Source organism: Ailuropoda melanoleuca, chromosome 3, assembly GCF_002007445.2.
Source record: "Ailuropoda melanoleuca isolate Jingjing chromosome 3, ASM200744v2, whole genome shotgun sequence".
NCBI lineage: Eukaryota > Metazoa > Chordata > Mammalia > Carnivora > Ursidae > Ailuropoda > Ailuropoda melanoleuca.
Genome location: NC_048220.1, coordinates 101,990,513 through 102,005,593, shown reverse-complemented (window position 1 = coordinate 102,005,593; position 15,081 = coordinate 101,990,513).

Below are 15,081 nucleotides of genomic sequence, written 5' to 3'. Positions count from 1 at the left end.
TATTTTATTCATCTACAAAACAGGAGGTTCGTTGTTTCTTGTAGACCACCTTCAGAATCACCCAAAGAGCTGGTTAAGAAATGCAAATTCCTAGGTGCTACTCTCACACTAAGTGAATAAGAATCTGATGTGGACACTTGAATTTTAACAAGTGCCCCAGTGATGTGCATACTGCTGAATCACTGGACCAGAGGGTCTCCGTGCTTTCTTTCAGTGCAGATGTTCCATGACTCTTAGCCTGGGAGTTCTGAATTCCTCAGGCATGACTAAAACAGGTGGTGATGTGGACTCCATAACTTTTGAAAGAGTTAAGGGCAAAGGAAATGAAGGAAATTTGCTGTAGTCTAAGCTGAAGCCTTCATTCATCTGGAAATGCTTCTGGTGTGTTACAAAGTGTAATAGTAGCTAACATATAGCACTATGTACCTAGTACTGTGTTAAGAACTTTATGTACGTCATCTCAATGAGTCTTTCCCATTACGACTGGTACCGTATACTTCTGGTTAGTTTCCATGGCCAAGCCTGCATTTTCTGACATAAACGAACATTTTGGTTCTTAAAGTTTAACTTTACGTGTTCAGAAACGGTGTCTGTTATTTATTATTATTATTTTTTAAAGCAGGCTCCATGCCCAATGTGTGGCTTGAACTCATGACCCTGAGATCAAGAGTTGCATGCTCTACCCACTGAGACAGCTAGGCACCCCTATTAATTATTTTTAATGGCAATCTCTGAATGCTTGTAACTTCCTGCTGCATCAGATAATGATAAACTTTTTTTTTGCTGGAGTGTAGCACATTCAGAAAGTTCACTAATTACTAGCATATAGCTCAGTAGATGATCAACTGGTGAACACGCCCAAGTAACCTGGTAGATAGAGCATGACAGCAGCCCTGAAGTCCCCTTCCTGCCCCTCCCAGTCACTACCCTCCACCTTTCCCCCAAGGTAACCGTTATCCTGACTTCTAACATACCATAGAGTTTTAAAAAGTGATTAGCTTTTGTTTTTGTTTTTCAACTTAACTTGTTGGGCAACCATTATCCGCCTGGTGCTGAGGATTTAAACAGTGGAAGAGGAAACAGCCCTGCCCCATGGAGACTGTAAATCAGTGATTGCAAAGGTTTACTGTGCTGAGTGTTGGAAGTGGAGGGACGAGGCTATGTGGGCAGTCATCAGGGTGCCCTGAGAAATAGTGCTTTTGGGGAAAGTTTATGTCCTTAAGGAGATACAATGAGGGGAAAGGGTAAAAACAAATGTCATACAGATCAGTAAGGAGTTGTATTAGAATGGCAACTTGGGTTCTGTTTTTAACAGTGTGAACATGAGGACCACTTCATCCTTCCACAAGTTAAGATGGATGTGGGATGTGGATGGAGAAAATGCTGTCTTGGAGCTGACTCAAATTTACCAAACCTTATAAGGCTCCAGCTAAGTCCAAGGGGGAAAGACACGTGAATTGTACTGCAAACATTCCAAAATAAAATGGGTGAGTTTTTCTGTAAGTGATGAAAAATAGTAGACTTTTTTCTTTTAATTTTAATACAGAGGTTGTAATAATGATTTTAGTTGATTAAGATGGGCCCAATCGCATATGTGGGTTTAAAATAGGAAATGTTTTTGGAGTAAATGAGCTTTCAGACAGATTCCAAAGCAGGAGAAAGTTGCATAGGTGACATTATTAACACTTCTGGATTGGGCTCCTTTTCTTAAGTCTCTGTCTCTGACGTAACTGTCTAGGGTCAGATCTCTATATGAAAGAGGTTTCTTTAAGTCAAACCAGCCTCCTGTGAATTCGGAAATATCTGTTAATGGAATCACAAATACATTGGATGAAAGAGAAGAAAGAAATATCAGTAGGTGAATCACACTTGTGCACGCAAATAAAAAAAATCTTTTTAAGATTTTATTTAAATTCAAGTTAGTTAACATACAGTGTATTATTGGTTTCAGTGGTAGTATTTAGTGATTCATCATTTGCATATAACACCCAGTGCTCATTACTTCAAGTGCCCTCCTTAATGCCTGTCACCCAGTTACGCCATCTCCCCACCCCCTTCCCCTCCAGCAACCCTCAGTTTGTTCCCTATAGTTAAGGGTCTCTAATGGCTTGTCTCCCTCTGTTTTTATTTTATTTTTCCTTCCCTTGCCCTATGTTCATCTGTTTTGTTTCTAAGTTCCACATATGAGTGAAATCATATGGTATTTGTCTTTCTCTGACTGACCTGTTTTGCTTAGCATAATACCCTCTAGTTCCATCCATGTCATTGCAAATGACAAGATTGCATTATTTTTGATGGCTGAGTAATATTCCATTGTATATATACACCACATCTTCTTTATCCATTCATCTGTTNGTCATCTGTTGTTGGACATCTGGGCTCTTTCTATAGTTCGACTATTGTGGACGTTGCTGCTATAAACATTGGGGTGGGTGTGCCCCTTGGAATCACTATTTTTGTATTCTTTGGATAAATACCTAGTAGTGCAATTGCTGGGTCATAGGGTAGCTCTACTTTTAACTTTTTGAGGAACCTTCATGCTGTTTTCCAGAGTGGCTGCACCAGTTTGCATTTCCACCAAGAGTGTAAGGGGGTTCCCCTTTCTCTGCATCCTCGCCAACATCTATTGTTTCCTGACTTGTTAATTGTATCCATTCTGATGTGTGTGAGGTGGTATCTCATTGTGGTTTGATTTGTATTTCCCTGATGCTGAGTGATGTGGAGCATTCTCTCATGTGTCTCTTGGCCATTTGGATGTCTTCTTTGGAGAAATGTCTGTTCATGTCTTCTGCCCATTTCTTGACTGGATTTTTATTTATTTATTTATTTTTTTTGGTGTTGAGTTTGATAAGTTCTCTATAGATCCTGGATACTAGCCCTTTATCTGATAAGTCATTTGCAAATATCTTCCCCCATTCTGTAGGTTGCCTTTTAGTTTTGTTGACTGTTTCCTTTGCTGTGCAGAAGCTTTTTATCTTGATGAAGTCCCAATAGCTCATTTTTGCTTTTGTTTCCCTTGCCTCTGGAAGTGTGTCTAGTAAGAAGTTGCTGCGGCCAAGGTCAAAGAGGTTGCTACCTGTGTTCTCCTCTAGGATTTTGATGGATTCCTGTCCCACATTTAGGTCTTTCATTCATTTTGAATTTATTTTTGTGTATGGTGTAGGAAAATGGTTCAGTTTCATTCTTCTGCATGTGGCTGTCCAATTTTCCTAACACCATTTGTTGAAGAGACTGTCTTTTTTTTCCATTGGATATTCTTTCCTGCTTTTTTGAAGATTAGTTGAACGTAGAGTTGAGGGTCCATTTCTGGGTTCTCTGTTCTGGTCCACTGACCTATGTGTCTGTTTTTGTGCCAGTACATACTGCCTTGATGATTACAGCTTTGTAATACAGCTTGAAGTCTGGAATTGTGATCCCTCCAGCCTTGTTTTTCTTTTTCAATATTACTTTGGCTATTCGGGGTGGTTTCTGGATCAGTACACGTTTCAGGGTTATTCGACCTCTGTGAAAAATGCTGGTGTTATTTTGATAGGGATTGCATTGAATGTGTAGATTGCTTTGGGTAATACAGACGTTTTAACAATATTTGTTCTTCCAATCCATGAGCATGGAGCATTTTCCATTTCTTTGTGTCTTCCTCAATTTCTTTCATTAGTGTTTTGTAGTTTTCAGAGTATAGATCTTTTACCTCTTTGGTTAGCTTTATTCCTAGGTATCTTGCAGGTTTTGGTACAGTTATAAATGGGATCGATTCCTTGATTTCTCTTTCTGCTTCTTTACTATTGGTGTATAGAAATGCAACAGATTCTGTGCTTTGATTTTACGTCCTGCAATTTTGCTGAATTCTTGTAACAGTTCTAGCAATTTTTTGTTGGAGTCTTTTGGGTTTTCTACATAGGGTATCATGTCGTCTGGGAAGAGTGAAAGTTTGACTTTTTCTTTGCTAATCTGGGTACTTTTATTTCCTTTGTTGTCTGATTGCTGAGGCTAGGATTTCTGGTACTTTGTTGAACAACAGTGGTGAGGGTGGACATCCCTGTCATGTTCCTGACCTTGGGGGAAAAGTTCCCAGTTTTTCCCCATTAAGGATGATATTAACTGTGAAACTTTTGTATATGGCCTTTATGATGCTGAATATGTTCCTTTTATCCCTACTTTCTTGAGGGTTTTGATCAAGAAAGGATGCTGTATTTTGTCGAATGCTTTCTCTGCATCTGTTGAGAGGATCGTATGGTTCTTATCTTTTCTTTTATTAATGTGGTATTGCACGTTGATTGATTTGTGAATGTTGAACCACCCTTGCAGCCCAGGAATAAATCCCACTTGGTTGTGGTGAATAATCCTTTCAGTGTACTGTTGCATCCTATTAGCTAGTATTTCGCTGAGAATTTTTGCATCTATGTTCATCAGGGATTTGGTCTGTAATTCTCCTTTTTGGTGCGGTCTTTGTCTGGTTTTGGGATCAGGGTAATGCTGGCCTCATAGAATGAGTTCGGAAGTTTTCCTTCCATTTCTGTGTTTTGGAACAGTTTCAGAAGAATAGGTATTAATTCTTCTTTAAATGGTTGGTAGAATTCCCCTGGGAAGCCATCCGGACCTAGACTCTTGTTTCTTGGGAGATTTTTGATTACTGATTCAATTTTTTTGCTGATTATGGGTCTGTTCAGTTTTTCTGTTTCTTCCTGTTTCAGTGTAAGTTTATGTGCTTCTAGGAATTTGTCCATATCTTCCAGATTCCCTAATTTGTTGGCATATAGTTGCTCATAGTATTCTCTTATAATTGTATTTCTGCAGTGTTGATTGTGATCTCTCCTCTTTCCTTCATGATTTTATTTATTTGGGTCCTTTTTCTTTTCTTTTTGATAAGTCTGGCTAGGGGTTTATCAGTCTTATTAATTCTTTCAAAGAACCAGCTCCTAGTTTCATTCATCCGCTCTATTGTTTTTTTGATTTCTATATCATTGATTTCTGCTCTAATCTTTATTTTTTTCCTTCTGCTAGATGTAGGTCTTCCTGCCTCCCCCCCCCCATTCTTTTTCCAGCTCCTTTAGGTGTAAGGCTAGGTTGCATATTTGAGACTTTTCTTCTTAAGGAAGGCCTGTATTGTTATATACTTCCCTCTTAGGGATTGCTTTTGCCGCATCCCAAAGGTTTTGGACTGTCATGTTTTCATTTTCATTTGCTTCCGTGTATTTTTAAAATCCTTTAGGGGCGCCTGGGTGGCTCAGTCGTTAAGCGTCTGCCTTCGGTTCAGGGCATGATCCCAGCGTTCTGGGATTCAGCCCCACATCAGGCTTCTCTGCTGGGAGTCTGCTTCTTCCTCTCCCACTCCCCCTTCTTGTATTCCCTCTCTCGCTGGCTGTCTCTCTCTGTGTCAAATAAATAAATAAAATCTTAAAAAAATAATAATAAAAATAAAATCCTTTAATTTCCTGGTTGACCCACTCATTCTTTGGTAGGATGTTCTTTAACCTCCATGTATTTGTGGTTCTTCCAAATTTTTTCTTGTGATTAACTTCAAGTTTCATAGTGTTGTGGTTTAAAAATATGCATGGTATGATCTCAATCTTTTTGTACTGGTTGAGGCCTGATTTGTGACCCAGTATGCAATCTATTCTGGATAATGTTGGAGGTGTGCACTTGAAAAGAATTTGTATTCTGCTGCTTTAGGATGACTGCTCTAAATAAATCTGTTAAGTCCATCTGTTCCAGTGAGTCATTTAGAGCCCTTGTTTCCTTGTTGATCTTCTGCTTAGATGATCTGTCCATTGCTGTGAGTAGTGCGTTAAAGTCCTCTACTATTGTATTTTTATCAGTGAGTTTCTTTAAGTTTGCTTTTAATTGACTTATATATTTGGCTGCTCCCATGTCAGGGGCATAAATATTTACAATTGTTAGATCTTCTTTTTGGATAGACCCTTTATTATGATATAATGTCCTTCTTCATTTCTTATTACAGTCTTTGGTTTAAAGTCTGGCTTGTCTGATATAAGGATGGCTGCTCCAGCTTTCTTTTGATGTCCATTCATCAAAAATGGTTCTCCACCCCTCATTTTCAGTCTGGAGGTGTCTTTGGGTCTAAAATGAGTCTCCTGTAAGCAACATATCGATGGGTCTTGTTTTTTTTTAATCCATTCTGATACCCTATGTCTTTTGATTGGAGCATTTAGTCCATTTACATTCAGAGTAATTATTGATAGATATGAATTTAGTGCCATTGTATTACCTGTAAAGTCCCCTTTCCTGTAGATTGTCTCTGTCCCTTTCTAGTCTTTGTTGCTTTAGGTCTCTTTTTCCTGCTCAAAGAGTCCCTTTTAGTATTTCTTGCAGAGCTGGTTTATTGTGCACGAATTCCTTTAGTTTTTGGTTGTCTTAGAAACTGTTTATCTGTCCTTCTATTCTGAATGATAGCCTTGCTGGATAGAGTGTTCTTGGCTGCATGTTTTTCCCATTTAGCACGTTGAATATATCATGCCAGTCTTTTCTGGCCTGCCAGGTCTCTCTGGACAGGTCTGCTGCCAGCCTTATGTGTCTATCCTTGTAGGTTAAGGACTTTCTTTCCCTAGCTGCTTTCAGAATTCTCTCTTTGCCTTTGTATTTTGCAAGTTTCACTAGGATATGTCTTGATGTTGACCTGTTTTTGTTGATTTTGAGGGGAGTTCTCTGTGCCTCTTGAACTTGAATGCTTGTTTCCTTCCCCAGATTAGGGAAGTTCTCAGCTATAATTTCTTCAAATAAACCTTCTTCCCTTTTTACTGCTCTTCTTCTGGAACGCCTGTGATAGGTATATTTTGCTTTATGAAATTGCTGAGTTCCCTAAGTCTATATTCGTGATCAAATAGTTTTCTTTCCCTCTTCTTTTCAGCTTCATTATTTTCCATAATTTTATCTTGTATATCACCTATTCGCTCCTCTGCTTCTTCCATGCTCATTGTGATGACATCCAGTCAGTTTTGCTTCTCAGTTATACCATTTTTTATTTCAGCCTGACTAGTTTTTAGGTCTTTTATCTCTGCAGCCAGGGTTTCTGTCTTCTCTGCTTTTTCAAGTCCAGCTAGTAGTCTTTTGACTGTTCATCTAAATTCTTGTTTAGATATATTGCCTGTATCTGTTTTCAGGAAGTCTCTGGCTATGATACCTTCCTGACCTTTCTTCTGGGGAGAATTCCTCTGTCTTGGATTTTGGCTAAGTTTCTTTCTTTTGAGTGTTATAAAAGCTTGTTGTGTTTCCTGCACCTCAGACTAATGCTATATTAAAAAGAGGTCATACACTGTCCAGGACTTCGCCATTCAGGAAGTGTTTCTGGTGTATGCTGTGTGCACTCTGCTGTTGTGTTTTGGCTGCTCTTTCCCACTGGTCCATCCTCTGCAGAGTTCCTCCTTGCTTGCAGTGGGGAGTGCCTGGACCTTCATCTAGGTGTGGTTTGATTTGTTGAAAAAGGCCTGGAAAAAAGGATAGAAGGAAAAAGGAAAAAAAAAAAAGAGAGGGAAAAAAAAGCCTTCAAAAACAAAAAAAGAAAAGGAAAGGGAATGAAAGAAGCCAAACAATCAAGCTCACCCCCCCAAAAAAACCCACTATAAGCCTGATTCCAAAGAAAAAAGAAAGGAAAAAAAAAAGAAAAAGAAAAGAAAAAAGCCTGATTCCAAAAAAATAAATAAAAGAGAGAGAGAAAATGAAATGAAAAAACTAACTAACACACAAAAAACTATGAGCCTGATTCCAAAGCAAGAAGAAAAAAAGAAAAAAGAAAAAAAAAATCCAGCCTGGTCCCATTTCCACCAGAACTGAAGGGGATGCTGTAAGGTACTGTATGACCCATAGACGTGGGGCATGGGCTGCTGGCTGTGTTGCTCTTTTGGGGGAGAAGCCCGCTACACTGGCTCAGAGTGAATTCTGCCCCAGTAAAAAGAGCACTTGCCAAGCACAGAGGGAGGGGTTTGAGTGACTCCCACCTCCACTGTGGGCCGGTGTTGCTCTCTGATGTCCCACCATGTTGGTAGTGGAGGTAGAATGACACCACTCCACCCTCTTGTCTGTGGAGAGGGGATTGCACACCGCCCCCTCCCCATGCTGTTCAGGAAGCCCTCACAGAAAAGCAAGGGCCCACAGCAAGCCCAGTGCCCATGCTCCTGCATTTATCTCTGCTGGCCGGGATTCAAAACTCCAAATCTTAAAGAGCCCACACCGCTCAGATTTGCTCCCTCATCTGGGTTAGAGGCTCATTGACTCTGACTAGTGCCCTTTGTCCCAGAGAAGACAGTCCCCCTCTTGCGGGTTGCACGGATTCTACTCTGTGGCACCACGGAAAGCAGCTATCAGGTTATCTAGCCTCTGCACGCGCCTTTGCTCATTGCCGATGAAAAGGCTGTTTGCTGGTGTCTGCAGGGTCTTTTGTCCTTGGGGAGGCAATATACCCTCTTCCAAATATACTCCAGGAAGGGGAGTGATCTCTCTCACTGCGACGCTGAACATCCCTACACCACTTCGTGTGGGCTCCCGGGCCAAAGCCCTCCCTTCAAGTAAAATTTTTTTTATGTTTGTTCAGTAGGGACATGAATGAATTGTTATTTTCACTTATGTCCCAAGGAGACTCATAAAAATTCCACTTTGAAAAGTAAGGGATGGCAGTATTAGTATCAAAGTGGAATGCAAGGAAGGGGCATTAAATAAAACTAAAATGGTTGTTGAGTACACATATTGAGGAACATATTCTGGAGTCAATTTGAGAAAATTTCTAAACCTCCTGATGGTCATCTGTAAATTCCAACTATCTGTGGTGGACCCCAGGATAAGAAATTCTAATCTGAATGATTTAAGTTTATCTATCTGGCCACAGTTCTTTGCTCTTTCCCTATATCCGTGCACTTTGCAATGTGACTTTGCAGGTCCTCTTATTATTAAGTGACCTCTTGAACTTGGGCTGACTTTGAGACTTCTTTAGCCAATAGAATGTGCCAGAAGTGACAGTCTGCAGTTTTCAGCCTAGGCCTTGTGTGCTTCCTCTTTCTGTCTTAGACTTCTGCTTCTGCCACATCAACAAGGCCAGGCTGAGCTGCTGGAGGATGAGCCCCCAGCTTACAGCCAACCAACCACTAGACATACAAGAGAGCACAGGCTACATCAGCACAGCTCTCTACCTAACCAATAACTGATTATAGAAGCATGAATAAATCCAGCTGAGATGATAAAAAACCACCACAACTGACCTATAGATTCATGAAGGGTACTAAGTTCTTATGGTATAAGCCACTGAGATTTGAGGTGGTTTGTTATATAATAATAGCTGTGATAAATATTTCAAACTTTGTACCCTACAGAGAATACTTATCTGTATCAGATGGCTTTGATTTACAAATCAATTTATAAAATTGATTCCAGGCTTATCACAAAGAAGACCTCAGTAGATTCTCCCAAATAACAATTATATAGACCACTTTTAAAAATACTACTGCCTTAAAATTAGAGATTTGTTCTTTTTAAGAAAATTTAAACATAATCTTCTTGGTAATGGAACACTCCTAACTCTTTGTTCTTTGAAAAGAAAAAAAAAATTCCTGAAATGGACAGATCCTGTGAGTCCTATCAAGAAATACAAATGAAAAAATAGGTATGAGAAAGAGACATAAAGCATGCAGAGAAAATGAAGAATCCTGCATAGGAATGTGCTTGATCATCCTGTTGGCCACTTGGTTGACCTGGAACTACATTTCCCAGAATCTCCCTTTCTATATGGTTCTGGGTTAGAAATGGCCAAAAGCTGAACTCGAGTAATATTCAAGAATGGAAATGATGCCCTTGTAATCATTTTGGCATCCTGACAGCTATCACAGTGGTATAAGACACCACACTAGGGCAGCAAGCTTCCAATTCCAACACCTTATAAGACTAATGGTAAACAAAAGTGAATTATTAGAGAATATTAGATAGCTCGAAGGATTTCTAAGAGGGCCTAAGAACCAAGATTTTAAAGCTACATGCAACCAGGGTGATCCAGCCACAAAAAAACTCCCTCTACCACAACAGGACTGTTCTAGTAGAAAGACCACCCATGATTCTATGGACTCAATACCAGATCCGTTGTAGCTGCTCTAAAAGGGCCAGATGTCTGTGGACTGTGCTTTTTAGAATACGTACTCTTGGTCTTTGACTACCTCCTCACATTGTTCTCTTTCTTTTCTCTCATGGGTATAAATGATTGGCAGGAAATGTCATATGACTTGAACGATTACCCAACATTTGCAGCAACATGGAGGGGACTGGAGGAGATTATGCTAAGTGAAATAAGTCAAGCAGAGAAAGACAATTATCATATGGTTTCACTCATTTATGGAACATAAGAAATAGCAGGAAGATCAGTAGGAGAAGGAAGGGAAGAATGAAGGGGGGGTAAACAGAAGGGGGAATGAACCATGAGAGACTATGGACTCTGGGAAACAAACTGAGGGCTTCAGAGGGGAGGGGGGTGGGGGACTGGGATAGGCCAGTGATGGGTATTAAGGAGGGCACATATTGCATGGTGCACTGGGTGTTATAGGCAAACAATGAATCATGGAACACCGCATCAAAAACTAATGATGTACTGTATGGTGACTAACATAACATAATTAAAAAAAAAAAAAAGAAAAGTACTTTTAATTTTCTGTTCTCTTAAAGCACGTCCCTGTCCTCCAGCCAGGGACTACCGTGAACACAGCCATAGCTGAACAAGGTGGGTTTTCCTAACTTGTTGTAGTGAGGGAGAACACACATCCTAGGGAACCATGGGGACCCCTGAACAAAGGGTGTTAGATAGAACCTATTATAGGATTTGGCCTTTGGTTGGGTGATTTGTGGAGGATCCAAGGAACCAAAGATTCACTCTAGGTAGGATGCCATCTGAAAGTGTGTGTGTGGGGATTTTATGATTGAATATCTCAATAAATAACTAATTTTTATATATAGGCAAACTAGAGTGAGATAAAAGGCATCATTGGTAAAGAATTACCAGTCACTTATTTTAGACAAGAGGGGGTATGTTTGGTATTTTGTGGGTGGCACAATGACCTTATTTTTGTCTATGTTTAGACAAAATTATGGTGTGGTGTTGCTTTACATCATTTAATCATGGTCTCAGAGTGACCTTGTCTGAGCTGGTATTCTATGAGATGGTTTATGTCCAGCAGGAGAACAACATANATGAGATGGTTTATGTCCAGCAGGAGAACAACATAGCTTAGTGTTGAATGCCTGGCCAGCTTCTGAATATCAAAGGCTGCTCATTTCTTTCTCAAGTGCCATCTAGAATGGGACTGGAGTGGCTGTTGAGTAAGCAAATTTACTGTATTTGCCCCAGGTATCATCTACTTAAATGGTGAAACTCTGGTGTTTCCCACCAAAGTCAAGTACAAGTCTAATATGTCTGCTGTCCATAGTCATTTAATATTTCCTAGAAGTTGAGTGAAAGCAGTAAGACAAAATGAAATAAGAGAAAAATTTTCAGAAAGGAGGAGAAAAATTATTACTTGCATATAATTGCCTACCTGGGAATCCAAGAAAATCAACCCCAAAATTATTAGAAGTAAGGAGTTTAATAAGGCAGTTGGTTACAAAATCAGTATACACAATCAATGCTTACCTTTTAAATCGACAATCATCAGTTGGAAAATACAATTTAAAAAAGGTGTTAAGATAGACACTAAAATAGACAATATCTAGGAATAAACTTGACATAAGAAAAGTATGCAGAACCCATATAAATAAAACTAAAACTTCACTGGGAGACGTGAAGACTTAAATAAATGGTAGGGCACAGCACATTCTCGAATGGCATAACTCAATAATTCTGCCATTTCAATTCTAATAAAAATGTCAAAAGTATTTTTTTAACTAGACAATATAATTCTAAGGTCACCTGGGAAGATTAATAAAAGGCTGAAGAATTTTTGGAAGATTGAAGGGTGACTTACACCGCTAGAAAGAAAGATTTATTATCAAAGTAGCGTGATTCTTTTTTTTTTTTTAAGATTTTATTTATTTATTTGACAGAGAGAGACAGCCAGCGAGAGAGGGAACACAAGCAGGGGGAGTGGGAGAGGAAGAAGCAGGCTCCCAGCGGAGGAGCCTGATGTGGGGCTCGATCCTAGAACGCTGGGATCACGCCCTGAGCCGAAGGCAGACACTTAACGACTGCACCACCCAGGCGCCCCCAAAGTAGCATGATTCTTGTGTAAGAACAAAAGTAGCCCCCCAAGCAGGCTCACGTATATACATTTGGTATAGGATAAAGGTGGGAATTAAATGTTCTTTTGCTTCTGCTTCAGATATAGAAAGCCATTAAGCACATCACTCCTGCCCTAGTAATGAGGAAATGACAGATAAACTGCAACATCATGACTTTTGTTGAGCCCGGGAGGAAGATGAGGGTGCGAGGCCACCGAGTCAGCCGATTCAGAAGAGACACAAGTCCCTCTGAGGTGAGATGGGCTTCACAGCCTCTATGCTCCCGCGGAGTCCAGGAGGCTGAGGTACCCCACTCTCCACGGGGGTGAGAAAGCAGTGAAACGGAACCCTATCAAAATCCACCTGTATGTCAGTGTGCACACCGGAGTAGCTGAGGTAGCCAAGGAATTCNTGCTCCCGCAGAGTCCAGGAGGCTGAGGTACCCCACTCTCCACGGGGGTGAGAAAGCAGTGAAACGGAACCCTATCAAAATCCACCTGTATGTCAGTGTGCACACCGGAGTAGCTGAGGTAGCCAAGGAATTCACACTCAGCAGGAAACTCTTCCCCACAGACTTCCACCAGCTGCTCCCAGGTAGTACTGGCGGCCGGAGACTGGCTCTTCTCCAGCACGCCTCGGAGGTGCAGGCAGGGGAGAGGCAAGTCGTGGTTGTGGGGGACACAAAATGCTGTGTGTGTCCCTGGATTCTTCTCTCAGAGGAATCAAAAGCCTTAAGCTCCCAGGGGTGGGAAGCAAACTCACTTGTTCACAGGACACGAAGTGAAGTGGGGTATGAGGCCCTGCCCACTTCACTGGACAATTCTTCCTGGAATGTGGACTAAAGCTTCAAGTCTCTGGGGCGGTGAAGTCTCTTACTTCCGGGGCAGACAGAGATGCAGAGCTCAGTAGATGCATGAAAGGCATTTGATAAAATTGAACATCCATTTGTGATTAAAAAAACTCTCAGCAAACTAAAACTTAGTCTGATAAAGGACATCTACCAAAGCCCTATAGCTACCATCATCCTTAACGGTGAAAGATTGAACCTATAAATCGTGGTCCATCCATACAACAGGATACTACTCAGCAGTAAAAAGGATGAAATACTGATGCAAGCAACAACACGGGTGAATGTCAGAAGCATCAGGCTAAGTGAAAGAAGTCAGGCTCAAAAGACTCCGTACTGTGTGCTCATGTGAGGTTGACCATCAGGAAGAGGCGAAACTGTAGGGAGAGCAAACAGATAAGTGGCTGCCAGGGGCTGGCGTGTGGGAGTGGGGGACTGACTACAAAAGGGCACAAGTGAACTTTGTGGGATGACAGAAATACTCCATCTCTATGTCCTGCTTGTGGTCGTGACGACACAACTGTATATGTTTGTCAACATTCATAGAGCTATACTCGTAAAAGGATGAATTACTCCCAAGAAACCTGTCTTTTAAAAACCTGGTTCAGGAAGAAAGTATTGTGCTATGTGCGGTGCCTCAATAATGGCTGAGCCAGCTGAAGAAGAATAACTTTTGATTTCTCACGTCATAAAATAAGATAAATTCTAAATAGGTTATAGATATGAATGAAAAAATCAACCATTAATATGCAGGAAATATAGTTTGATGAATACATAGGAGACAGAGCAACAAGGAGGAGAAGACCTTAACGTAGTGATTATACAGGATAGTGATTGCCAAGAGGTAAGGGGAGTGTGTCCTTGAGAAAGGACCAGCTGCAGGAATCTCTTTGTCTGTCCCTTCCCTCTTTCCTCTTCCCGTTCCTTCCCTCCTCCTCCCCCTCCATTTCCATCTCAATAATACAGACGACAGTTACATGGACGGTTGTCTTATGAATAGTTATCCCTGTGCAGTCTTCTGTATGTGTGCCATATTTTATAACAGAAAAAAAAGGTAAAATTGAGGTCCAAATGTAATTTTCTACATTTTACACACAGAGGATTTAGGCACAGAGAGGCCAAATCTATTGAAGATTAATTTCTCCCGTCTCCTAGTCTGATTCTCTACTCTCAGTCCAATGCTCTGCTAGCCAAAGCAGCCACATGGCTTAGCACAAGTTAACAGACTCTGAATCTTATAAACCAAGGCCAGTTTAAAAGGACCTAGGTTACAGATATGAGATGTTTAATAAAAAATGAACAAATGGCGAAATCTGTGTTGGAATGGCGAAAGCCTTTTAAACATCAAAATAAAGGCAGAAGCCATAAAGGAAGAGATCAATAGATTCAACTACTCTCACATTAAAAATGACATACAAATTTTGAAGTATCAAAGCAAAATCAAAAGACAATATGCAATTGGGGAAAATTTTTTTTAAAGATTTTTTATTTATTTATTTGACAGAGATAGACAGCCAGTGAGAGAGGGAATACAAGCAGGGGGAGTGGGAGAGGAAGAAGCAGGCTCTCAGAAGAGGAGCCTGATGTGGGTCTCGATCCCGGAACGCTGGGATCACGCCCTGAGCCGAAGGCAGACGCCTAACGACTGCGCCACCCAGGAGCCCCGGGGAAAATATTTTTAAAATACATGGAAGATAACAGGTTAACATTCTTGAAATCCAAAGAGCCCTTAAAATCAATAAGACCAATATCCCAATAGCAGAATAGGCAAGGAATACAGATAGGCTATTTTTAAGGGAAGAACTACATATTTTTAATAAACATTTAAAAATATTCACCCTCTGTAGTAATCAAGTAGTTGCACACTAAAAGTGTGCACTTGTCACACATTCAGTTGTCTAGGATTAGAAAGAATGGAAACATCTCGTATTGAGAAGCTTGAGAGAAGAGAGCACTGAAGCATCTGGTAGGAGAGCAGTTCAGCAACAAGAGCCTCAAAAATTTCATATTCCTTGATTTTACCAGTTATGCTCAAA